The 25,903-nt window shown below is 35.4% G+C and overlaps 1 protein-coding gene across 5 annotated transcripts in view; it reads left to right on the forward strand.

The window, feature by feature from the left end:
* Pcdh7 (protocadherin 7) overlaps window positions 1–25,903 on the forward strand; it is a 414,240-nt gene that overhangs the window by 197,024 nt on the left and 191,313 nt on the right. The window lies entirely within an intron of this gene.

The following is a 25,903-nucleotide window of genomic DNA, read 5'->3' on the forward strand; positions in this document are numbered from 1 at the left end:
AATGTGAAAAGAATACAGATATCTATCAAGAAAGGCATGGGAATTGCATATATTGTCTGTAGCAAATAGTTAAGATGGATTTATAACACTCATCACCTCAATCTACTGATGAAAAGGGATCTTTTTCTTGCTTTATACCAGTTTCTTCAGTGGTGGCATGCAAAGACAGTTTATTCGTGAAAAACAAAACAAGCTTCTTTTTAAAAATTTTACCTGTGAATATTAAAATTCAGCAATGAATAAATAAAAAAGTTACCCAAGTGAAGTATTCTAAACTAAATTATACTAAGTAGCTATCTTTATATGTTATTATTAGATGTGATACCAGGACCTGTTGATTTATGTCCTTCTTGATAAATTATTCAGATTTTAAATGGCATTTTGCCTCATGGCTATTAGGCATGCTTATCTGTGTGTATGGTGGTGTGTGCTAAGTTGGAAGGAAGTTTGATGTGGTCTTTCTACAAAGCAACATTTTGTAAGAAATTTTATTAAGTAAGTGTAACAGTTTGGTGTGGATTAAAATGATGCTGAGTATATATTTAAGGCAAGATTATTTAAAATTATTTGGACAAAAGTAAATTTTAATTAAAAAGTAACTTATGCAAAAATATATATTACATCTCAGTAAGGCAGGATTAATTGCACTTGGGGCTTCTATTTTATATGAAGTTATATTTTGATAATAGCAGAATTTACTGTTTACTCTAAATAAACAGTATGTTGTATCATCAAACCTCTTTGGGGGATGTCAGTGGGTTTTGTAGCAATGGCATTATAAGCATAAGATGGTGTTATTTTTCTGTTTGTCTTATATTTATTTTGCTTTAAAGACATTCTACATTTTAAAAATAATCAGGGAAATGATGCCTAATTAAAGGATAATTATGCTTGGTGAGCCCACATAGGTCAACTGTCAGGAAACATGCACTTCAGGTGGAAAAAAACCAAACAAGGGAATCTATAAATAGAACAGGAAGTTCACTGAAAGCTATTTGTTGAAGAAGGTTCCCGTTCCTTTTCATAACCATATACTGAGTCCTATCAGCAGAAAAAGCCAGAGTAGCATAACCAATTTTTCTACACAAGACCGACATTTGACACACAGGGTTTATGTAAGACATTTGTCATTTGCTGCTGCCTGTGAGCTATGTTGTACCTGATCTATATATAATTACAGAGAAGATGAGATGCACTTTGAACAATCCAGCCACAACAGTTGACATTTGAGAAACAGTTCTGTTTGGATCTTACTCTAATAAATTCCCCTTGTTATAAAGTGTGATTTTATTGCTTGAGTTCTGGTAATTTCATCTTCAATATTAATGGGCCATTCTGACATGAATAGAATCGGAACTGAAACCTGTCAAGTATTCATTTGTCAGATTTAATTGGAATACAGATAATCTGTAGTTTTTTGCTTGGTTTAGTTTTAATCAGAATTTATTTTGATTTTCATTTGGATTCTCCATGAAAATGCCATTTTGCATGCTGTCTTCATTCCCAATTTCCCAATTATTATTACTTCAAATATTTTCCTTTGATTTTAACCTGTTTGAAACTTTGCACCAACCACTACCTGTTTTGGATGAACTCTCATTGGAATGTTTAGAAGACAATTTTCAGCATGTTAACATACAACATTCCAATGTCATATCACAAACCAGAAATACGTTAGAGTCTCAAATAAGATGTCAAAGACGCTGCGCCAAGGAAGTCACTGAAACAGAAAAACTGAAGTAAAATTTCATTGAAATGTATTCACATTTTACTAAAATTTGTATTGTTCTTTTGCAACTCATAAGTTAATTTCATTAATAAGACCCATAACTTGCATTACCAATTAGCTAGCTTTACATAGTGCCACTGTGAGGAACACTGAGCACAGTGTTGAAATGAACATCATTTGTTATAACCTGAATAAAATAGAGACTCACTATTCTGAAGTTCCTGTGAATTTTAGGAAGTTTAATAGCACTTATGTCAATATAGATATTTTAGTTTAGGAAAATTATATATTTATCCATAACAATGATCACTAATACATTTTTTCTTTTAATTAATTACCATCAATGTTATGATTTAATATTGATAAAATTGATATAATGGTTATTTGGCAATCTATTAAAATTTTAATGCAAGAATATATTTTAAAATAAACAATTTATGGTTCACAGTTACGATAAAATGTTGAATGGTAAAATATTTGAAACGTATCAAGGAATTAGTAATTAGGGTAGAGAATAAATATAGGGCATAAAGGCATTATTACGTTAAAGACAAATATTGACTACATCTACCTCGCTCTTTCTTAATAGTGAACCGCTCTTCAGATTTCTCTTGGAATGGTATTTCTCTTTCTTTGGGACTATTTTATTTATCTTGGTCCTCACCTATAAGCCTGGTCTGTTTATTTTGTTAAAAGTCCCATTCTGAGTCAACTTTCCAAATCCAGTTTGCCTTTTCTATGACTTTAATATGTCTGGGCCACCAAAAGTTCCAATACAGAAAGCACTCCATTAGGCTTCGAGTTCAAATATTGTCATTTGTGGTGGGCTGGCCACATAAGTCTTCAGAGTTTGTTTTTGATTATTTTCATCTTTGTGAAATAAATTAACTTTGAAATCTCACTATAGTCTAACAATCTATGGCTTGGACTTTAATTCTAATCCTTCTATTTTTTAGTCTAATTTACATATCAGAGGTATAGAGAACAAATAGAGACAAACAGACACACACACACACACACACGCAGAGTGGGGGACAGATAGGGGAAGAGAGAGAGGGAAAGGAGAGAGGCACCGCCTATTGAGATTAGCATTGACTTTTAAGTGTATTATGTGGGCAATGCAGTAGGAATCCTAGGACCTCACAACCCACAGAACATCTGTGCATTCTAATAGTAGATAACACATTTATCACATAAATCAAAGAAGAGAGCTGTGATTTCTGATCAGGTGGGTGGATACGTTGGCATTACAGAAGGCCAGTGTGGGAGACAGTTTCGGAACCTCCTTCAAAACTCTCAATGCAAGAGCCATCTGGAGATGTATTTCACTATAACTGCAGTGCCCTTCACATATATCAGGTGTTATTAATTCATGCCACAGCATGAGGCAATATTGTTACTTCTTCCTTGACATCTAAGTGGGTCAGAGTAAGAATGAGCAAACACACAAAATGGTGTGTATATTTTCTCTAGGTAAACTTTTATAACAGAGCACCAGGCAGGTTATAAAATTTAAATAAGGTGAGAAATTTGACCCTTCTAAGTCCTTAATAAACTTCATGAATTTAATTTTTCGGATCTTTAAAAGTACATTAAATTTTTTCAGTAATAATTTTGAATCCATATCGCAACTTTATCAACCATATGTAAGATTGGCTCTATTTCTTTATTCACCCCCATGTCTTGTCTGTCTTCATTTAGAATACCTTGATCCTGGAAATTAAAACATGGTACAGTGCATGGTGAACCCATTTTTTTTCTTTGGCATTATGTTTTCACATTATATTCAGATGAGCGTGAGCATTCATTAGGTACATCTGTGTTCCTGTGGCCAAGCAAAATGAGAGGGAAAACCAAGTGCATTTTTGTGTGGAGTCAAGCATCCTCTGTCTCCTCTTCACCCGAATCTATCCCTAGTGACAGCTGAAAGGCATTCTTTTGTAATTAATGTTAGCCAATGATGTTTTCCTTTTAGGCCAAGCTATGGAGCAAAGATTTCTCACCTGTCTCCATATCCTTATATATGTGTGAACAGCACAACTTCAAAATTCAAACCAAACATCTTGCTCTATTTTCTGTAGGAAGAAAACTACAATGTAGTGCTAAGGACTTATTAGTTCTGAGTTCTGCATGTCTCCCTGTCAATCTAGTTGCCAGTAGCTCACTGAGAGTACATTTTCTACTTTTCCAGCCATCTGAAACATGGCTCTGTACCTCCCAAGTGTCCTTAAGAAATCCGCATGTTACCACTACCACTTCTAGTTGACCTTGTTCTTCCTTCTTCCTAGTGATTAAACAGAGACAGTGATTAGAGATGCTGTCAGGTCTCAGCCAATCAAGAAGTATGCTGCAGCTGGTCTCCAGACTGCAAGTAAAAGGAGCAATTCAAGCTAAAAGAATCTAAGACTCCCTCCTAGAAGATGCTTAGCAGTGCTGTTCACAGAACCTCACGGTTTGAAAACAGGTCTTGAAGCCTGATGACATCAGTTTGGACCCCCTTTCCATCATTTTCTTAGAGTGTAAGGTTTTTTTTTTTTTAGCACTCTGCTTAGCCCCAGTTTCTTCCATTACAAACCCCAGCTTTGTAGAAGAAAACAATTGTGATAAAAAACAATTTATACATAATTATGGTGTTAAATACATTATATAAAAAGGTTAAAAAAGACTTTTCTATTCTTTAAAGAGTTAGGAACAGTAATCTTTATTATTAAATTTAGGTGGATTTGATGTTACTTACTACCTGAAGTTTTCATAAATTGTTTAGTCTTACAAAGACAGCATATCAAAAGTAGCAGTCAAAATATCCTCACCATGAAAAGTCTCTACTGAGTATCCTTCTTGCAGGAAAGTCAAGGGGGTGAATCAGGTAGAATTGTAAAAGAACAAAGGTCAACAGGATTGCCAGGAAGTCTACTGTCTTCTGACATCAAATCAATCGGAAAGTTTTGTTACCCAAGTTATGGCAGTGCCAATATTAACCATTCAGCACATATATTTTTTTTCCTTTTAAAAAAGAGTTTGCAGTTTATATTCAGGTTTTTCAGTTTAATCCTTGTTCTTTAAGTATATATTTCCTTTTGAGTGACTGCAAAATAGTCACTCTTAAAGGGGAAATGAAATAAGAGTGTTCAATTAGTATGCTTACCCAACTCCCAGTCCTTTTCTTTTCTAATCTCGGTATTAATAATTAATACTGATAAAATGCATGACTGTGTTGCCCTTTTTATTCTAAATTTGTCCTTTAAAGCTACATCACTCTGCTGAACTCTCATGACATTTAAAAAGAGAACGAGCTCTCATGAAACCTCCAAGTGACTTTGGAGGTCCGTTAGTAGGCTTGCTACCATCAGACACTCAAAGCATGGGACATCTATGAAATTTTACCCCTAATTGAAAATACGTTGGTTATTTAATTCCTTATTTAGTTTATCACAACTTATCCTGCTTTTTCTAACAGTTGTGGTTGTGCACACAAACGCACACACACACATACTATTTCTTTCTGTCTATCTCTGCTCTCTCTTTCACTGTTTTCTTGTGTTTTTACTCTCATTTTTTACATAGAATTTGTAAGAAAACATGTGATCTGAGGGTAATTCTAAGTACCTTATCAGTGACAAAAAAAAAAATTAAAGAAAAGAAAAGAAAAGTGTGACGGGTTTTTGGAAGTGTAGTTAGTATGCCTAGTCATTTGGTCGAGCTTATATTCTGAGAATCTGATCTGTTTCAATATTCCTCTTCTGGAGATAAACATGTTCTATTTACCTTTTCTATTGCAGCTATTTTTTTGAAGCAAACAGTTTTCTCCTTGAGTAAAGCCATGTAGAACAATATCTCTTATAACCCTTGTTTTATGATTATATGGAAACAAAACTATGGCTATTCATTTTGACTCAACAAACATGTATTGAAATTGAAATATGGCCGAGGCTTTTTGAGGAAGCTTGAGTAAATGAAAAAAGATTCCCTGTTTTCAAAATGCAGTTTTTTTACAAAACTGTCTGGAGGTGCAGCCTTCATTGTTGTGAGTTAAATAGGATGTAGAAGGAGGCAAATGCAAGAAACAAAGCAACGAAAGAAAAATTGTATTGGTAAACAATTATAAATGCATTTTTACAAATGAAATTAAGAAGGCTTAAAATATTGTTTACTACCTTATATCCTCTTCATCTGTATTCAACTTAGTTTAAATAAAATAATTACATTGTCTGTGAAGCCATATGTTAAGTCACAGATATTTAAATCATTCATGTTTTATCAAGTTATTGTTAACATTTCTCCTTGGGTCTGTGCATCCATGCATGTGTGTGTGTGGATATATGTACATGTATTATATGGGCATTATGTGGAGGAGAGAGATAAATATTGGATTTCTTCTTTGATTTCAGTACATCTTCCTTTCTGAGACAATTTCTCACTGAACCTAGAGCTATCTGATCTACTCCTCTGTCTGGACACTGAGTTCTAATGACCCAGTCTCTCCAGCCACATACTACCATTGCTGGTGCTGTGCTGGCCAGACTTTTCTACATGGATGCTGGAGATAATTTAGATCCTCATTTTTGTGTTACAAGCACTGTACATGTGAGTCACAGTCTCTGGTCCTGAATAATTGTCCACTCCTCTTGTCTCACTGTATATGTATCACTGCCCTGAACCTCGCTATTTAGATCAAAGAGACTATGACCCCTCAAAATTCATCTGCATCTGCTTCCCATATTGGGATTACAGTCATGTGCTATTTTTAAAAATCTGCTTCTTTTATATTTTTTAATATAATTTTTCATGTCTTTTTTTACTACTGAATGGAGTCAATACAATTTTTAGAAGTTACTATTGACATAATTGGCAACAGAAACCAGATTTGGGTCTGCTTTATGAAACAAATTAATTGTTTATTTGTGTTCTCTCCTTGCTTATAAAAGTGACCTATACAAAGTATGTTTATTCTTCCAATATGGCCTTGCAGATATAATATGACCATGTATAAACTGTGCTTTTTGTCATCCCTTTGTCAGAATATAAGTTATTATCCAGGTGAAGCTAATATATATATATTAGTTTACAGTTGATTGGATTCAACACACTTATTTAGAAAAAAACTAAAAAATGATCTATTCTTTGTGTTTGTTAGAAATTATTTTTGTATTGTAACACATCCCATTGTTATCTACACTTTGGACAGTTAGTTTGCTTTTTATAAAAAGAATCTTGATTCAAGTAAGCTTTTGTTAGTCCGTGCAGGGAGAGTTTTGACTTTGGGTCCATTATCTTGTTAACATTTCCAATACTTCCCAGAAAACATTATTAACTTTCTATTAAAAGTGTGAGAAAATACTTTTGACACATGCAGACTTAAGTGCCTCCTCCAAACAGACTTTTACTGATCATATGTCACGTTCTCAAGGAAAATGACCTTTTATAATGTATGTGTTCAGATGAAATCTATGGCAAGACTAAAGATGTTTTAGAAATAAACAAATTATAGAATCAGCAACAAGCTTTTTAAAAATTGTCTTCTTTAGCATTTCTTATATATAAATGTATGGCCTCCAATTTTTTTTAAAAACATGGTATAAAATAATCACCATCTACTTTGGTGAGCTCAGTGGATACCAATACATGATCTGAAAGAGGCACATTGCTCTGAAGTTGCATTCCTCTGAGCCACACTCTCTTTTGCTGAACTGTGTGTATTGTTTCTCTTCTATGTGAGGGCACATGTCACCGAACCCAAACTCAAAGTGAAAGTTCATAGACGTTATAGTGGAAACTCTATACAAGCCAAGAATGTGAAGTATTATAAGCATCCAAAGTTAAATGAATCCATTGATTTAGAATAAAGCATTTAGTCTGTTAAAATTCCAACTCAAGAGCCAAAGGTGAATACTCTTTGCATTCTACATCCTTAAATACTGTGATGTAGAGTTTTGTAGGCATTAATAAGTGTGTAAAAGTAATATGGAAAGATTAAATACTATAAGTAATATAGGAGGTTTGATATATTGGAGGTATAAAGAATTGTATAAAACTTTGAAAAAAATATATATGACAGTGTATAAACAAAGATGTACACATCTATACATTTATATAAAATATGTAGTATATATATGTACGTGTATTTGATAATCAAAAATATAGAGTTATGGGAAATAATAATTGATAGCAAAAATTGTAATGGAGATGGCAAGGAACAAATACTGCTGCTTGCTAACCTAGGTTAAATGAAAGCAATAACACTTTTCTGTGGGAATGAGTATTGCTTAAGCATGCCAAATTTAAGATGTCCTTGAACAATATGAGTAACATTTATTGGGTTGGAGGAACAATATACTTGAAAATCGGGGGTTATTTAAGCAGAAAACATTAAGGCTTAGAGTCATTAGTTTGTGGGCCATGATGAACTGTTTGCAGTAGGTAAGACACCATTTGTGCATATGACATCAAGAAAGAGTTGATACTGAAAACAGGATCCTAAAAGGCATTGGGATAAAATAAGAGAATCATGGAGAAAACAGTTTCATTTGAAGTGACTGAAAAGTATTTAAAACTAAAATAAAACAAACCAACAACGGGTGGCAGGCGAATAGAATGAGTAATGATTACAAAGGACTTACTGGATTTCCGGCTCTGTAGAAATCAGGATTAAAGCAGACCACACAGGAGTTTCCATACCTTGGTTCGCAGAGAGTTTTAGGAGACTAAGGTGATTAGTTCTCTGTGCTCCTGTATTTGCTTATGCTTTTTTTCAAATTTCATTTTTTAGCACACTTCTTATAAACAGGATCTGGCCCTCTCTTCTTTGGATGGGATGCTTTTAAGAATCTTTACTATATTTCCAAAATAATCAGGTGAAAATTAGATAGCTGGGAAACCTGGAGATCAAGAAGTGTAGCATTAATAGGCACTTGATGAATTCTAAGATGGTGTTAGTAGAGGCAACACTATGATTCCATCACACTATACCAATCTTAATGAACTGATGCCAAAGTTATAATTTTATGCTTTCATTTCCCAGATATTTTGTGACAATTTACTTCAGACTCTGAAATCTAATAAATTGCTTTTGCTATCTTTACTTGAAATTTGTAAAGAATTTTTTTAACAGAACTAGTTATGACTTTCTATGTGGACTGTCACACAATATTTAATTTTATAGTGCTCAATAACATGTCCTTTCCACATTATTGCAACTCTGAGAATGTTTGAATTGTTGAAATTTTGATGGGAACAAGTCATTGATAACTTTGTCATGGTTATCATTAAAATATTTGGTATTGAGATTTCAAGATCCTTGGCATTGCAATCGTGAATAGTGTGATTGGATGTCATTTACACAATTGAAAGTGGATTTGCTTCAGAACAGAAAACAATAAAAATGGAATTGTAATGAGAAACACATTTGAACTGTATAGCATAATGATGTCTAAGTTCAGCACATTTCATATATCCATAACACCTCAAAGGTGCAAGATGACTCCACTGAGTTTGCAGAATCCATCAGAGGAAATGCCTCCAGATATATCATCTGTGAGTAGACTTACTAGCAACAGTTTGCCAAGGGTATGTCATTTTTTATGTTGTTTTGCCTACGCAAATTTAACATCAATGCCACATAAATCTTCCCTTCTATAGGCTCACTGTTGCTTAGTAGGAATTCATGATAAAGGATAATATTGGTGGAATGCATCCTGTAGCTTAAGGTAGGCTTACTATAAGTCACTATTTAATAATTTCTCAGAAAAAAAAATGAGAGCTGATGTGTATTTGTTTCCTTAATATTTTTTATTTATTTTTAATTAAAAATTTCCTCCCATTTCCCTCCCCCTCCCTCTCCAGTCCAAAGAGGAGTCAGGGTTCCCTGTCCTGTGGGAAGTCCAAGGTCCTCCCACCTCCATCCAGATCTAGGAAGGTGAGCATCCAAACAGACTACGCTCCCACAAAGCCAGTACATGCAGTAGGATCAAAACCCAGTGTCATTGCCCTTGGCTTCTCAGTCAGCCCTCCTTGTCAGCCACGTTCAGGGAGTCCGGTTTGTTCACATGCTCCATCAGTCCCAGTCCAGCTGGCTTTGGTGAGCTCCCATTAGATCAGCCTCCCCCCCTCCCCCCATCCCCCCCTGTCTCAGTGGATGTGCGCACCCCTCGTGGTCCTGACTTCCTTGTTTATGTTCTCCCTCCTTCTGCTCCTCATTTGGACCTTGGGAGCTCAGTCCAGTGCTACAATGTGGGTCTCTGTTTCTAGCTTCATCCATCGCCAGATGAAGGATCTATGGTGATATGCAAGATATTCATCAGTATGGCTATAGAATAGGGCCATTTCAGGCTCCCTCTTCTCAGCTGCCCAAGGATCTAGCTGGGGACATCTCCATGGACACCTGGGAATCCCCCTAGAGTCAAGTCTCTTGCCAACCCTAAAATAGCTCCCTTAATTAAGATATATACTTCCCAACTCCCATATCCACCCTTCAACCATCCCAACCGTCCCATTCCCCCAAGCTCTCACCATCCTCCCCTTCTCAGTTTTCTCTCCCCATCTCCCTTTACCCCCAGCCCACCCCGAACCCCAAGTTCCCAATTTTTACCTGGAAATCTTGTCTCCTTCCAATATCCAGGAGGATAACTATATGTTTTTCTTTGGGTTCACCTTCTTATTTAGCTTCTCTAGGATCACAAATTATAGGCTCATTGTCCTTTATTTATGGCTAGAATCATCAATATCTTTATAAATATCTCGAAATATCCTTCCTCTTTCCTTAGGATATTCTCTGTCCATTGTTGGAGTTGTGACTAGAGCTTATAAAGTTATAGTATGGCAAAGCCTGTATCGAGAATTATTTTTCTGAATACATAAAACACACTTCTATCAGTGCCTCAGAATCAGAGTCAAACATGGTACCTAATTCTTAATACTGAGAGCGTTTTTCTTGTTTGTTTGTTTGTTTTTTTTTTTTTTGAATTGCAATATTGGTTCAATAAATTTAGGACAAGAGTATTTTCCTTTATGGAGACAGGCTGATCTTGCCTTTCTTCCAAAAGCAATATCCTTTATTTAAGAGAATCCGGGGGAAATTACAGTGCTTTTTAAAATATTCAGTGATGAGGATGAACTCAGGGGAGCTTTTGAGCTTAGACTCATGAGGCCTGATTGGGCCTGCAGAAGAACCTCTTCCTGACAAAACTTCTGAAGCTCTGAGTACCTAGAATTCTTCTTTTTACTACCCTTATCAGTACTGTGTTCTAACACAATTCCATGTCTGTAATTAAAGATTATCTTCTTTCTTCTTTAGGATTTAATCCCTTAATGGGTTTACATATTCGTCCTTAAAATATGTAAATTATATTCTCAACATTAGTTTCAGAAATATATGTATAACCAAACTATACGACTCCATACACCTGGTGTAGTCAATAAGCTGTCTTTGAAGTACATTAGCATTCAGGAATAACACTTCAATTGCTTACAGGCATCGCTGGTACTTGACATCCAAATAATGGACCAGAACTATCTCCCTGATTGGCACACAGTTGGTGCAATAGGCATAACACCAGTTCTTACCTGTAACAAGCTCTGTCTTTAGTTTATCAAACTGAAGGAAATGGAGTCTCAAGACCCCATCTTTATTATTTCCCTTTGCATCAGTTAAAGCAATGTTGAGGATACATCATCTTTGAACAAGTGGCTGGAAGCAGCACGTTCACCCTGAAACATATTTTATCTGATATTCTCCCTCGCAGCTCACTGCCCTTTATGCGATGTGATCAATTGTATTCAGCCTTCACCATTTCTCTGTAAATTAAATTTTGAAAGCCTTTGCTAGTTTCCTGGACAACCTGGGTTCATCTCTTTCTCCAAGAATAATGAAGATCTGAAATCTAATTCTAGTCTATTTTAGCCCTAGCCTGTTTTTATCTTCTTTTGTGAAATCAAGCCCACATGCGTTTCTTTTGCAGTCCATGTCTGAGTATTCTCAGTGTCCTCAGGATCAAGGAACCATTAAATTAGTTCTAACAATTGTCCATAGGTTTACTGATGCTCAGGTGTGTTTTTTGTAGGTATTAAACATCGAATTTTAGAGCACATAGAACAGGACTTCTGAGTAGATTATTCTGCTTCTGGTATTTTAATGTCTTTAAAAATTGAACGCAAAATGAAATGAAAAGCCCTGAGTTCCTCTGATAGTCATTTTATTTCTGAAGGAGAGTTAAGACTCTCCCAGAGATGGAGACTCAGCTTTCACACCTGATTTCTCTCCTTCTAGGAAACTTATTCCTCTGCTTCATGGACTGAACCCACCGTCCCTTCCACTCTCTTGCTGAGACCTTGTCTATGGCCTTTGGGAAATAAATTATCCATTTTCTCTATCAGAAGTCATTACATTTGAATTGTTACAGATTATTATATTTCTTTTTCTTTAAAATATCTTCTAGAAATATTTTCACAAATTTGCAGTTTTTTAAAAGATCTTTTAAAAAAATAGCAAATTCTACTATCTCACAACTTATAATTTATGTTCTTCTCAACAATTAGAGCTACAAGGCTGAGCTTTGTAAACCCCATCAATTTGAACAGGAGATGCTGAGTGAATTAATGTCATTGCTCCATTTATGGTAACAAAGCTATGACTGTCACTGTCTCAGTTACCTCTATGAGCTGTTGTGGAGTCATATCAAACCAGCCCCCCCACACTGAATGCATCATTACAGTAATGACAATTAAGTGTTTAGTCATTTACATGATGGTTAAAAATCATTCTGGAATCTACTTCCCTCTTCCTTATTTAAAATCAGACTTCAGATTTATAACGTTAGATACATGACTTTAGTAAACTGTTTGCTGTGATTTTTTATATTTAACCATAAATATGAGTTTTCTCTCAGCCCTGTTGTATCATCTATTGGATGCCAATTCTCTGTGATCAGAACACATGGATATTATTTGCTGTGCACAAGTTCCAATGTTTATCACAAATGTAATTATGTGAAAACAATCGAAAAAGAAAACATGGTAATGTCACATTTGCTTTCTGCCAGTCAAATGGCTTTTCTTTGTACTAGGCTGCATATGTTTTACTAAGTTTGTTGATGAGGAATAGTAAATGTCAGAGATGAGCATCACACAAGATATTGGCCAATATCTTTCAGTGCCAGGACCAGAGTAGTTCCCGAAGACTTTAAAAGCAAAACCAAATACTGGGGTCAAAAGTAGAGCCGTGTAAGGACCATAGCTAATATCAGAGAGCGGTTAAACTCTGGCAATTAGGCACCCATTCATAGCTCTTATTCAGATAACCATTGACAGTGCTAATTAAGCCAAATAGATTTATAATTCTAAAATCAACTTTTGTGAAGCATTTGAGATAATTTTAAGAGCACAGTGCAAAACATTCAATTACAATACAGTTCAAGCAAGAAAGGATGAGGCACCAAGTCACTTGAAGTTTCTTATGTCAGAGACAAATGAATTTGGAATGCATTCAGTCATCCTCCTACACACACAGGAAACCACCAGGAAAGAATAGCAAGACGTTTATAAGACAAATGGAACATCAGCGTTATTAAATATCTAAAAATAAAATATCAGCAGCATAAAGAAGAATTAGGATAATAAACTAAACTTTTATAGTAGGTAACAGCCTACTACTCAGGCATGTTACACACCCATCTGTTTCAAAGATTCAGCCTAATGAAAATAATATTATCATATTCCCAGATGAAATAATAAGATATGTAAAATAAATACTTTATAATCTTATGCGTCTAAACTGTACTATGTGTTATTAAATTTTGTGCTACTTTATGTCTATTACATACAAATGGCTACCTTTATATTATTTCATTTAATGCAAAAATAAACCTATTTAGCAAGTACAATTCTTACTATCTTTTAACATTCATTCTTATTTTATGAATTGGAAGGTTTTTTGCACATATATGTGCATACATACCATGTGTATTCTATATGTACTTGCTGGGGCCCAAAGAAAGCAGCAAAGACCATGAAACTGGAGCTACTGAAAGTTATTAACGACTATGTGGGTTCTAGGAAATGAGCCAAGGTCCCTAGAAAACAACTAATATATATATATATATATATATATATATATATATATATATATATTGGTTTTTCGAGACAGGGTTTCTCTGTGGTTTTGGAGCCTGTCCTGGAACTAGCTCTTGTAGACCAGGCTGGTCTCGAACTCACAGAGATCTGCCTGCCCTCTGCCTCCCAAGTGCTGGGATTAAAGGCGTGCGCCGCCACCGCCCGGCAACTAATATTTTTAAATGAGCTATTTTCCCACCTTTAAATTATTTCTAATTTAAAAACACATTAATTATGAAAGATAAATTTTGTTTATTATACTTGTTTTTTTGTTTTGAGCATATCACTTGTTCTCTTGTTGCCTTGTTGTTTAAGGCAAACAAATATCTTTGCGCCCATCATCTTTCACACAAAATTCTTCTTAGATGTTTGTTTACTGGAAAACATAATGAACTTGGCTCAGTGGTACATGCCTATAATCCCAACGCTTGGGAGGCAGAGACAAGTAGATCTGTATGAATTTACAGGCACATGGTCTATATAGCAAGTAAAGGGCAACCCGGTCTGATAACACATTTCAAAAATAAAAACAACTGAAGAAAGCATAGTGTGTTGTAGTAAGAAGGGCGCTTGTTCATTTCCCTGCTGCCCAGACTCCTGAAATAATCACACAGAAACTGTATTGTAGCGATGAGGCGAGCACTGCCTGGTTCATCATCTCTAGCCTCTTCTTGGCTAACTTTCACATCTTATTTAACCCATTTCTAATAAATCTGTGTATCACCACATGACTGTGGCTTACCAGCAAGATTCTAGCCTACATCCGTCTTGGACTGGAGAGCCATGGTGTCTGCCACACTGCCTTCTACCCAGCATCCTGTTCTGTCTACTCCGCCTACCTCATTTTCTGTCCTATCAAAAGGCCAAGGCAGTTTCTTTATTTAACCAATGAAATCAATACAAAACAAAAGACCCTCCTATATCACTGTATTAATTTAATCAATGTTTGGCCGATTACTTTAGTGTATTGCTAGCTAGTTCTTACTTCTAGAATTAACCAATCTTCATTATATTAATTTTACCACAAGACTCATGGCCTACCAGCAAGGTTTCACCATGTCTACCTCTGGTGGTGGCTCCATGGCATAGCTCTGACTCTGCCTTCTTCCTCCCAGCATTGTTGTTTTCCAAGCCTAGGTAAGTTCTGCCCTACTATAGGTCCAGAACAGTTTCTCTATTCATTAATAGCAATCACAGCTTACAGAGAGGAATCCCACATCAGTGAATTTTTCAGACTTTTGTATAAATCAATTTCTTATTTCATTATCATGAACTCATTTGATCATGACATTGGCTCAAGCCCAGTATTCATGTCACTAGATCAGAAAGGGACTAATAGATGTCATTTCATTTGTGTTGGTTTTTTTTTTTGTTGATGTATTTCAGAATAACATACTAATATAAATTTGTTGTAGGAACCCACTTGTTTGTTCCTGACTGCCCAGACTTGAAATTACCACACAGAAACTGTATTAATTAAATCACTACTTGACATAAGCTTCTTTTTTTATTAATTAATTTATTTAATTATTAAAGATTTCTGCCTCTTCCCCGCCACCACCTCCCATTCCCTCCCCCTCCCCCAATCAAGTCTTCCTTCCTCCTCAGCCCAAAGAGCAAGCAGGTTTCTCTGCCCTGTGGGAGGTCCAAGGACCACCCACCTCCATCCAGGTCTATTAAGGTGAGCATCCAAACTACCTGGGCTCCCACAAAGCCATTACGTGCAATAGGATCAAGAACCCATTGCCATTGTTCTTCAGTTCTCAGTAGTCCTCATTGTCCATTATGTTCAGCGAGACCGGTTTTGTCCCATGCTTTTTCAGACCCCGGCCAGCTGGCCTTGGTGAGTTCCCGATAGAACATCCCCATTGCCTCAGTGTGTGGGTGCACCCCTCGCAGTCCTGAGTTCCTTGCTCGTGCTCACGCTCCTTCTGCTCCTCCTTTGGATCGTGAGACTTCAGTCCAGTGCTCCAATGTTGGTCTCTGTCTCTGTCTTCTTTCATCGCCTGATGAAGGTTAATATTCAGGGGGATGCTTATATGTTTTTCTTTGGGTTCACCTTCTTATTTAGCTTCTCTAGAATCACGAATTATAGTCTCAATGTCCTTTATTTATGGCTAGAAACCAAATATGAGTGAGTACATCCCATGTTCCTCTTTTTGGGTCTGGCTTACCTCACTCAGGATAGTGTTTTCTATTTCCGTCCATTTGTATGCAAAATTCAAGAAGTCATTGTTTTTTACTGCTGAGTAGTACTCTAATATGTATATATTCCATACTTTCTTCATCCATTCTTCCATTGAAGGACATCTAGGTTGTTTCCAGGTTCTGGCTATTACAAACAATGCTGCTATGAACATAGTTGAGCATATACTTTTGTTGTATGTTTGGGCATCTCTTGGGTATATTCCCAACAGTGGTATTGCTGGGTCGAGAGGTAGGTTGAACCCGACTTTCCTGAGAAACCGCCACACTGCTTTCCAAAGTGGTTGCACAAGTTTGCATTCCCACCAGCAATGGATGAGAGTGCCCCTTTCTCCACAACCTCTCCAGCAGAGGCTATCATTGGTGTTTTTGATTTTAGCCATTCTGACCGGTGTAAGATGGTATCTTAATGTTGTCTTGATTTGCATTTCCCTGATTGCTAAGGAAGTTGAGCACGATCTTAAGTGTCTTTTGGCCATTTGAACTTCTTCTGTTGAAAAGTCTCTGTTCAGCTCAGTGCCCCATTTTATAATTGGATTGATTAACCTTTTACGGTCTAATTTCTTGAGTTCTTTGTGTATTTTGGATATCAGACCTTATTAGCTACCTCTTGCATCTTAGTTTCACATGGCTGTGGCTTACTGGCAAGGTTCCAGCTGTCAGCTCTTGTCTTTCCCCTCTGGCAGCTACATAGCATCTCCTTGACTCAGCCTCCTTTCTCCCAGCATTCAGTTTAGCCTAGCTCTGTTCTGTCCTGCTATAGGCTAAAAGCAGTTTTTTTTATTCATTAATCAATAAAAGCAACAAATATACAGAAAGACTTCCCGCACCATAAATTGTCCCATATAAGATAACTATCAGGTTTATAGTCACTTCTAAAATTTGATGGTTCTATGATGGTTCTATATCATTGTAGTTTACACACATACACATGCACGCACACACACACACACACAGAGAGAGAGAGAGAGAGAGAGAGAGAGAGAGAGAGAGAGAGAGAGAGAGAGAAAGTAATGAGTGTAGTGAGTTTGCATAAAGCTATGTAAGGAACCTAGGAAATTATACCTTAGGAATCAGATTCTAAATTTGGTTCCTAGATTTCAAAATATGGTGGAAACTACAATTCCCTTTAAATTATGAAAACTGTTCAGTGAAGTCAGTGAAAAATGATCCTTGAACCAGTTGTTTAATACTTTTAATATTTTGTCAGTAAAGCTGCACATTTCAAATCGGGTAAAAAAAATCAGCTAAATTTATAAAATTGGAATTTTTCTGACAGATTTCTCTTCATAAATGTAGTACAAATATTTCATATGTGTATCACTGCCTTAAAATTCTGGAGAACTCACACAGTTATTTTATCAAACATGATGAAACTAAAAACATGTCTTAACTTCTTAAGACATGGGCACACATGTGCAACATGTCCTCACTCTCTGGAGAATGTTTAATTATACCTGCCAATGATCTGAATTATTAGGCTTGCTTAAACTTACTTAAGCTTTTAAGACTCATTAGCTATAGTAACCAGTTCAAATAAAGTGGAAAGCATTTCAAACAACTGCCATGAAGATACAGAAAAGGAATATATATTGTATAGACAGAAAAACTGCATCGTTCTCATTCTTACTATTGTATCCTATGAAAAATTCAATAATTATTAGCAGTTATGCCTTACAATAATATATTCATAAATCACCTAAGTCAACATCTAAGATGTGTAATTTTTCTTCTAAAGGAAGAATAATTTTGAAATTTTTAAATAAAGTGAAGAAAAACAGGTTTTTTAAATTGTAACCTATAGGATCACACATTTTGGGGAAGGCACGTGCAGAAAAGATGTGTGTCTCAAAGAGAGTAAGGCAAACATCCTTGTTTCTACTGGGAAGTTGGCATGATAAGTTTGCTTAGAATTGACCTAGTCATTAAGCAACTCTCAGCCCCCATCTGTCCCTGCTGCTCTTTTGTGATCATCAAATATATCTTCACTAATGAAGAGGTTTCCATTTTCTTCTGAGAAGAAAGCAGGGCATTTCTAAAGTGATTAGGGCTGTTCCCAACTTTACCAGAGGAAGAGAGAACAGAAAACACAGCGTAGCTGCATAGCAAGATGCCTGCCTCCAAGATTTTTCATTTTAGCAGCTGAGAAATGGTGCTCCAGGTTATTGCTCAGATACACATCATTACTAAGTGAAGGTTACTACCCTTGATTCCCAAGACTGAAAGGGTACATTTCAAATAATTTTGCACTTCATTTAACAGGTCTCCTTATTGATTCGACTTTATGAACTACCTAGTTGTACCTGAAGTGGATTTCTAAGAGCAAAGATCTTATCTTTCAGACTAACATGCAGGAAATTTGACTTTTAAGTTGCTGTGTAGTTTTGATGTACATTCTGAAATTTATGAATGAACTTTAAGAACAGAGCATTGCATTGCTCACTGTGGAAACACACACACACACACACACAGAGAGAGAGAGAGAGAGAGAGAGAGAGAGAGAGAGAGAGAGAGAGAGAGAGAGAGCAGACTAAACATGTTAGAACCTACCTCAGAAATAACAATATGTTCAAAAGTAACTTTATTTTGGAAGTGGTCAGTGGAAGTCATTGGCTTCATATACTGCAGATGTGACAGTCTGCTACTATATGGAAATTTGTATATTTAAAGATGTTATATACTTTAGAGGAAAAGGTTGTTCTATTGAAGTTTGAAAGTTTGTAGTGTATGCACCTTGAAAACTATGCATCTTTCCTTTTATTTAAAACACCAACGTGGTATGTGATACAACCTTTTAGCTAAAATGCTAACAAAAACATATAAGATTTAATCTACAGATTTGTTTTCCTAACCCTTTCTATAGTGTTTTCCCCCATTAAGAATAACATACATTATTGTATGTTTGCTAATGTATAAGGTTATTTTTAGATATTGATAATATTGCTTCAGATCTAGTTCACTGGATGATCTCAACCATTTTTTTTCATTTTAAATACCCTGTATACCCAATGCTCTTTTTTTAGAGATTTATTTTTCTTAAATACAAGCTTAAGAAAGTGCTTAGACTTGGCAGTGCTAAAATGAACACATCTCAGAAACAGCAGCAAAGCCTCTTGTCTTCAGATGGATGCATATAGAGAGTTTGTATATCAAGTTTCTGTTGAAAACCTCTGTTGATAATCCAATGTAAAAGCACCAGTTATTCATTATAACCATTTCTGTATTGCAGTATATTAGTTTTTATGCTCCTTTTCTTAGCACTGGAAGCCAGCCATAACTGTCCTTGGCTTCAGCAATGCTTGCTATAATAAAGTCCTTTGGATATTTCTGGTAATAATCCTTTGTGGATGCAAATCAAGAGAGACCCAACTGTTCACTGACTTCTCCTTAATAGTGAATTGCATTCTTGGAAGATTCCAGCAGTTATTTTTCTATGGAGGTAAAAGTTTAATGTTGAAGTAGTACTTATTTATTTATTTACAGCATTGAACTGTCTCACCTCCATGTCTAGGAAAATTGCTTCATAAAATACTTGGTAATGTAAATGTGAGAATGAAAGTTATATATTATATGATTTATTGAAATTATGGCTTGTAGGAACATGATCGTCTCTATAAAGGAATCTAATATACATGTTGGAGAATAGTCCAGTGATGCTTAGTAAAACAGGATGCTGCTGCAATATCTGCAAAGCAGGTACCCGTCCAGATTTATGCCCTTGGCATTTCTAATCATGTGTGACCTGGCTGTGCAAATCTGAATTTGATGTAGGAAACCTTAAAATAAGCATTTATTTCTGAAGCATTTCTCTTTCACTGAAGATAACATTCTACGGCTATACTGCTTTTGATTGATTTCCTCATCCACTTCTGATATTGGATAGAAATGGATTTGTTTGTTTGGGAGAAAGATTTTTAATTAAATTCACAACAGAGGAAAACTAGGTCAAAGTTGATGATATGGCCTGGAATCTGAGTCTAGGACCTATAACAGCTTGGTATGGCAGGCAACAGGACTCGGGATTGCGTCAATATTCTCTACGCATTTAACTATTGAAATATGCTTAAATTATTCTGTCTTCTACTAGAAATTAGACCATCAAAATATACTTGAAAAATGGTGATATGGGAGGGGTTTGGGGGAGGGTAGCTGAGAAGGGTCAGAAAGAAGTAAGGGAGAGGGACAAAATGAAATATCTATTTTAGGATCAGGGAGTTTGCTGTGAGACTGTGTCTCCTAGTAACACCAGAAGATACACACATTAAGTCTCAGCAACATGACTGCCTAAACATGAGCTGTATCACATCAATGCACATGACAAACTGAATGGAGAAAAGCCCATGCATGAGGCTTCAGTGCTACACAAAGAAACATAGGCAACCAAAGAATGCTGGGAAAAGAGAGATGGGCCTTCCCAGGGAGGAGCACACAAACTGCTCAAAACCTCAGCCCTGAGACATATATACAGGCAGTATTATACAGATGAACAGTTACATTTAGGAATACATGTGGGTTTTTTTTTTGTGTGTGTGTATGCATGCAATAACAATTAGTAAAAACAGAGGTTATGAGTTTGCAGGAGGAAAGGGAGGGGAGAAATGTAATTAAATCATAATCTTAATTTTGAAAGTCTATTTAAATTAAAAACATAGTGAAATAGGCCGGGCGGTGGTGGAGCATGCCTTTAATCCCAGCACTCGGGAGGCAGAGGCAGGCGGATCTCTGTCAGTTCAAGGCCAGCCTGGTCTACAGAGCGAGTCCCAGGACAGGCTCAGAGAAACCCTGCCTCTAAAAACAAAACAAAAACAAAACAAAGCAAGCAAACAAACAAAAAACAGTGAAATAAAAGAGAATTAAAATGTGTAGCTGAAAACTGTTAAACTTCTCAGGACTTTTCTTCTTGCCTTGCTTTTATTTTAGTTTCTGTCCTCAGATTTTCAGAAGTTTGATTGAAATTCCCATAGTGAAGTCTAATGTATTTGGTCAGTAAGATTTGAATTGAAAATAGGATTATAAATTAAGCTTTTTAAGATTAAACTCTCTTTAATAGTTTGAAATGTTGTTCAGTGGTAGACCACTTGCCTAGCATTTCTATGGGTCTAGGTTTGATCCCTGACACTGCCAAACGTAAGACATTAGTGATTATTCAAGATGAATGTTTAAAAGACTGAGAATCACTTAGCCACAGAATGTAAAACTTCATAAAGTTATATTTTTAACACAGTAAAAAATGTGCAACAGCAAACCATGAAAATTTTGTGCATAATGTACAAATAAAGAGTTTAAAAGACAAAAATGCCATTTCTTCTTTTACACTCTTCTTAAAATAAACCCAGCTATTGTTTTTTACAGTGGAATTCATGTGACATATGGCTTGTTTTCAAGTTCTCTCCATCCAGGAAATGCTTTACTTGACAAGAATATAAAAGAGCATGTAAGTAGAGCGGGTGGAGAGGGGAGGAATAGGTCTTCCCCATACATTACTAGACCAATCTGCTGTTTATTAAATTTGCTGATCATCCACCAGTGAAGACAGCTGATTGAAATACAAAGAATTCAGCAGTTATGTGGAAGTATGAAAACACATGCACATGGCCTCCCCTTCTGCAGATTTATCATCTGTCAGATTTCTCAAGAGTATACCATATTTTATAGGCTCGAAATAAAACATTATGAATACATACATCCATAATGAAAAAGAGATATATGATTTGAAGGAACAGCATTGCCCAAAGTTACTATTTTATTTCATGTAATTTAAATTATGGTATTGAAAAAGGTGGTCTATGTGTTAGCTGAATTCCAGCCCAGAGCATATTGCTTATCTGTTTGGGTGTATGTGAACAGGTTGAGGAGGAAATAATTTTAAAAAGTTTTAGCGAGTGTCTGAGATGCTTCGTAGCCAAAGAACAACTTGTATTTTAAAAATAAATTAAAATGCATTAACTACGAACAGCGGGCAGAGTATTTCGAGTGAAGGATTGGGTGAACAGAATGTTGTGATTCGCTCCCATTCTGCGGATCTATGAATAATCATTCCTTGAGGTCTGAAGATTATAAATAACAGTGCTGAGTGGAGTTATTTCTGCTTTACAAAGGAAACCTTACATTTTGTTTTCATTTTCACTTGGGTAAACTCAAAATGCCTTTGCGTAGCTTCTGCTGATTGTATCCAAGACTTAAGCCTTTTTCTACGAAGGAAACGCTTCCTGATTTTGAGTGGATTCCTGTGGTTATGTGGTGTAATGGACTCAGAATTGACAACTGTTGTTTGCTTTAGCAGGGTTAGACTATGGTAGTTATTGATAGGAGGAGGTAGGTAACAAAATATTAGTTGCGAAAGTGAGATATGTCAAAGAAAAGCTGAAAGCCAATGAAGTTCTAGGAATGAACAATTGGAGAAGGATAGATTGAGTTAGGTTTTAAGTCTCAGTGTAGTAATCTTGGCTGTTACTACATGTCATTTGTACTACAATGTGCTTCAAAACAATCACTCTGGAGAGGTAGAAATGCAAGTTCTCAGGTGATCACCACTGCTTATCTTGAGCTAATTGTGAGATCTAGAATATGTATGCGATGGGCATAAAAACATAAACAAGACAACCACTACTTTTATATCCTAAATTGTCATTATATATAAAACCAAGGTGTGAATGATTATAATATACTTGCTTCAAAATTTAAAAAATCTTTTGAAAATTATTTCTAGATATGTTGGTAGGATGGCTGGTACATACATGTATGTATGCAGTTATTCAGTATCAGATCTTTTAACTTTAGAATACATTAATGTAAGGATGAACATCTTAAAGTTTCTTGCTCAACATAATATCTCCAACTACTAGGATATTATCTAATATATAATGGATGGTCACTAAAATTTCTTGAAACCTGAATAAAATATTGCTTTCTAGATCTAGGTTTTATCCACAATTCCCCACCCAACTTTTTTTTTTTCTTTGCTTGCACTTGAGTTTATTTAGTCTAATTGTGCTGGTGGAGAATTTACTCAGAAGTACTAATTACCATGAAGTAGATTGTCTTTTGAAAGGGTACAGGTTAATTCCAAGCATTTTGCTGAAGAGTGTATTTTACATTTAAAGACTGTTCTTCTCTGAGAAGTATAATTTTTCCTTCTCTTTGTTAACTGCCATAAAGGATGTCTTTGAAAAAATTTGTTTTGTAACTGTAAAGTTAGTTTTCTTACCTCTCTGCTCATCACAAACCTTGACTACCCAATTTAGAGTGGGGGATAACTGTAATACAATTATTTTTTTACTATACCCTTAAAATGTATGTGGCTGGAGAGATGCCTGAGTAATGATAAATAGTTGTTATACTTGCAGAAGATTCAAATTCATTACATGGATCTACAGGGCAGTTCAGAACCCATTACAATTCTACTTCCAGGGGTTCCAACGTCCTTCTATAATCCTTGTGGGCACCAGGCATACAATGATGCACAGACTTACATATATTTTTATGACTAATTCTCCCTTGAGGATATCTTTAATTCTAACACAAATTAATTATTATTGGACTTATACAACTAACTATATACTTTTTACCCACTTTTCTATTCATTTGTTTATTTATTATTAACACAGAGACCAAAATAAAAGATAACTTTAAGGGTCATTTTTTTTTTAAGTCTAAGACATGGAAGAGTTGCTTGGACTTGTGATTTAAGAACTGCCTTCACTATCTATGTTTTTCTATATGAATTTCATTCTGTAGTGTATGGTAATCTGAACATACATTTTTCAACTGTATTTTGTTTACTGTCTTGGTTAAACTGGTTGGGGTGATAGTGGTTTGGGGAAACGTTTGTGAATATCTGCATATGAAAAGGTTCTCAGGCTATAGAGTCTACAACTAAGGCTTTAGCATCTTCTCTATATAGCATTTCAGGATTCAGTCACTCCCAGGATCAAATATGTTATTATTATCCATTTATATTGATTTCCAAGATAAGAATTTTTAGAAACCACCAACATAGAAAAAATAGCAGATGGTCACTTAAAATATAATTTGCTAGTAACTGCATAAAGGAGCAATTTATTTCAACTTCCATACCACTCAAAAGAGTTTAAAATTGTGTTATCTTGTCAAATTAATTTTCCATCATGATTCATTTATAATAGTAGAGTATCTTATTTATTTATTTTTATTTCATGTGCATTTGTGTTTTGTCTGCAAGAATGTCTGTGTGAGGGTCTTGTATCCCCCTGGAACTGTTACAGAGAGTTGAGAACTGTAATGTGGGTACTGGGAACTGAACCTGGGTCTTCTTGAAGAACAGTCAGTCATCTTAGGGGCTGGAGGAATGACACATCTTTCCAGTCCATAATATGGTATCTCACTTGCAAATATTCAGGGAATCTATTAAGAGTCATTTCCTTATCCACACCCCTTCTACTCTCTATCTCTTTTCTTTCTCTCTAACTTTATCTCCTTCCCTCTCTTTCTGTTTCTCTGTCTCTCACTATATATAGATATATATATATATACATACATATGTTTATGTATATACACACATAGATATTTGTATGTGTACATGTGTACATCTTTTTTTTTGCATATGCCACTCACCCTTTATATTGTTACAATTAATTGTTCCATGTGAAAAAATATATATTTCTTTTCAATTCTAGCCTTGCTTGCCTCTCATGGCAATGGTTCTTAAGATCTATCACCTGTATTTCTTTATATTTTTACTAATTCTTCCTTTAAATTTTGATGTAATTAAGAGTTCCTCAACCCTACATATTGATCTCTGTCTTAGCATGTACTCCTTTACTATCGCACCACCTTAACATCTATCATTTATCTTGCTAGAATATGGCCCCTATAAGCAGAGACTATATTGTTGTAATTACCACTATTTTTAATATGCTCAATATCAAAGAGGCATAGACTGGACATTTTCAGACTATAGTGTCAAATCTTCAAGATTCAAGTCCATTTCCATGATAATGTTAGGATTTCACTCTGAACTCTCATTCATCCATGCATAAGAGAAGATGTCTGAAGCTACAGTTTTCATTTCTCTCATTCCAAAGAGTTTTCGCCTCTGCACTATCAATTATCTAACTCTCTAACATTGCAACATGCTGAGTAAAGACTAGGAAGGGGAATGCATCCTTCTTGTACCAAAATAGTTATTAAGAGTTACACAAAGAATAAAACAATGTCATTCATTTTATGTCTTAAAATATAGGAGTGTTTCATAAAATATCTGTCTCTACGCATATATATATATATATGCTATTTTCAAACACACTTATAACTATTTAGAGTGTACTACTTTCAATTCAAAGTGTAGTATCAATAACCACACCCCAGATAAGCAAAAACACTTTGTGCATATTAGTTCTAAAGTGTATTCTAGTCATAAAACCCACTTGCTAGGGCATGGCCTAGAACACACTGAGTGCTGATGAAACCTTGAAAGACCAAATTGAATTATCAAACAGATGATAACATCAGTAGGAGGTATTTTAAGTGTTCCAGAAAAGTCTCAAGCAGTATTATATTGACTTTTTAAACTAATACCAAGTATTTCTGGGCAGTGGTGGCACATAGCTTTAGTCTCAGCACTTGGGAAGCAGAGACAGGTGGATCTCTGTGAGTTTGAGAAAGCTTGGTATACAGAAAAAGTTTTATGAAAATCACAGCTGCACAGAGAAACCTGTCTGTAAAAAATCAATAATTAATTAATACATAATATATAAGTAAATATAATAATAAAATAAATAACAAGTTTAGGATAAGATGAGAAAAATTCAGTTAAAATGTAAAATTTGGGGGATTGAAATAAGTGGATTTTTTCAATGAGTTAAATAATATATGTATTAAAATAAAATG

This window comes from Chionomys nivalis, chromosome 6 (assembly GCF_950005125.1).
Source record: "Chionomys nivalis chromosome 6, mChiNiv1.1, whole genome shotgun sequence".
NCBI lineage: Eukaryota > Metazoa > Chordata > Mammalia > Rodentia > Cricetidae > Chionomys > Chionomys nivalis.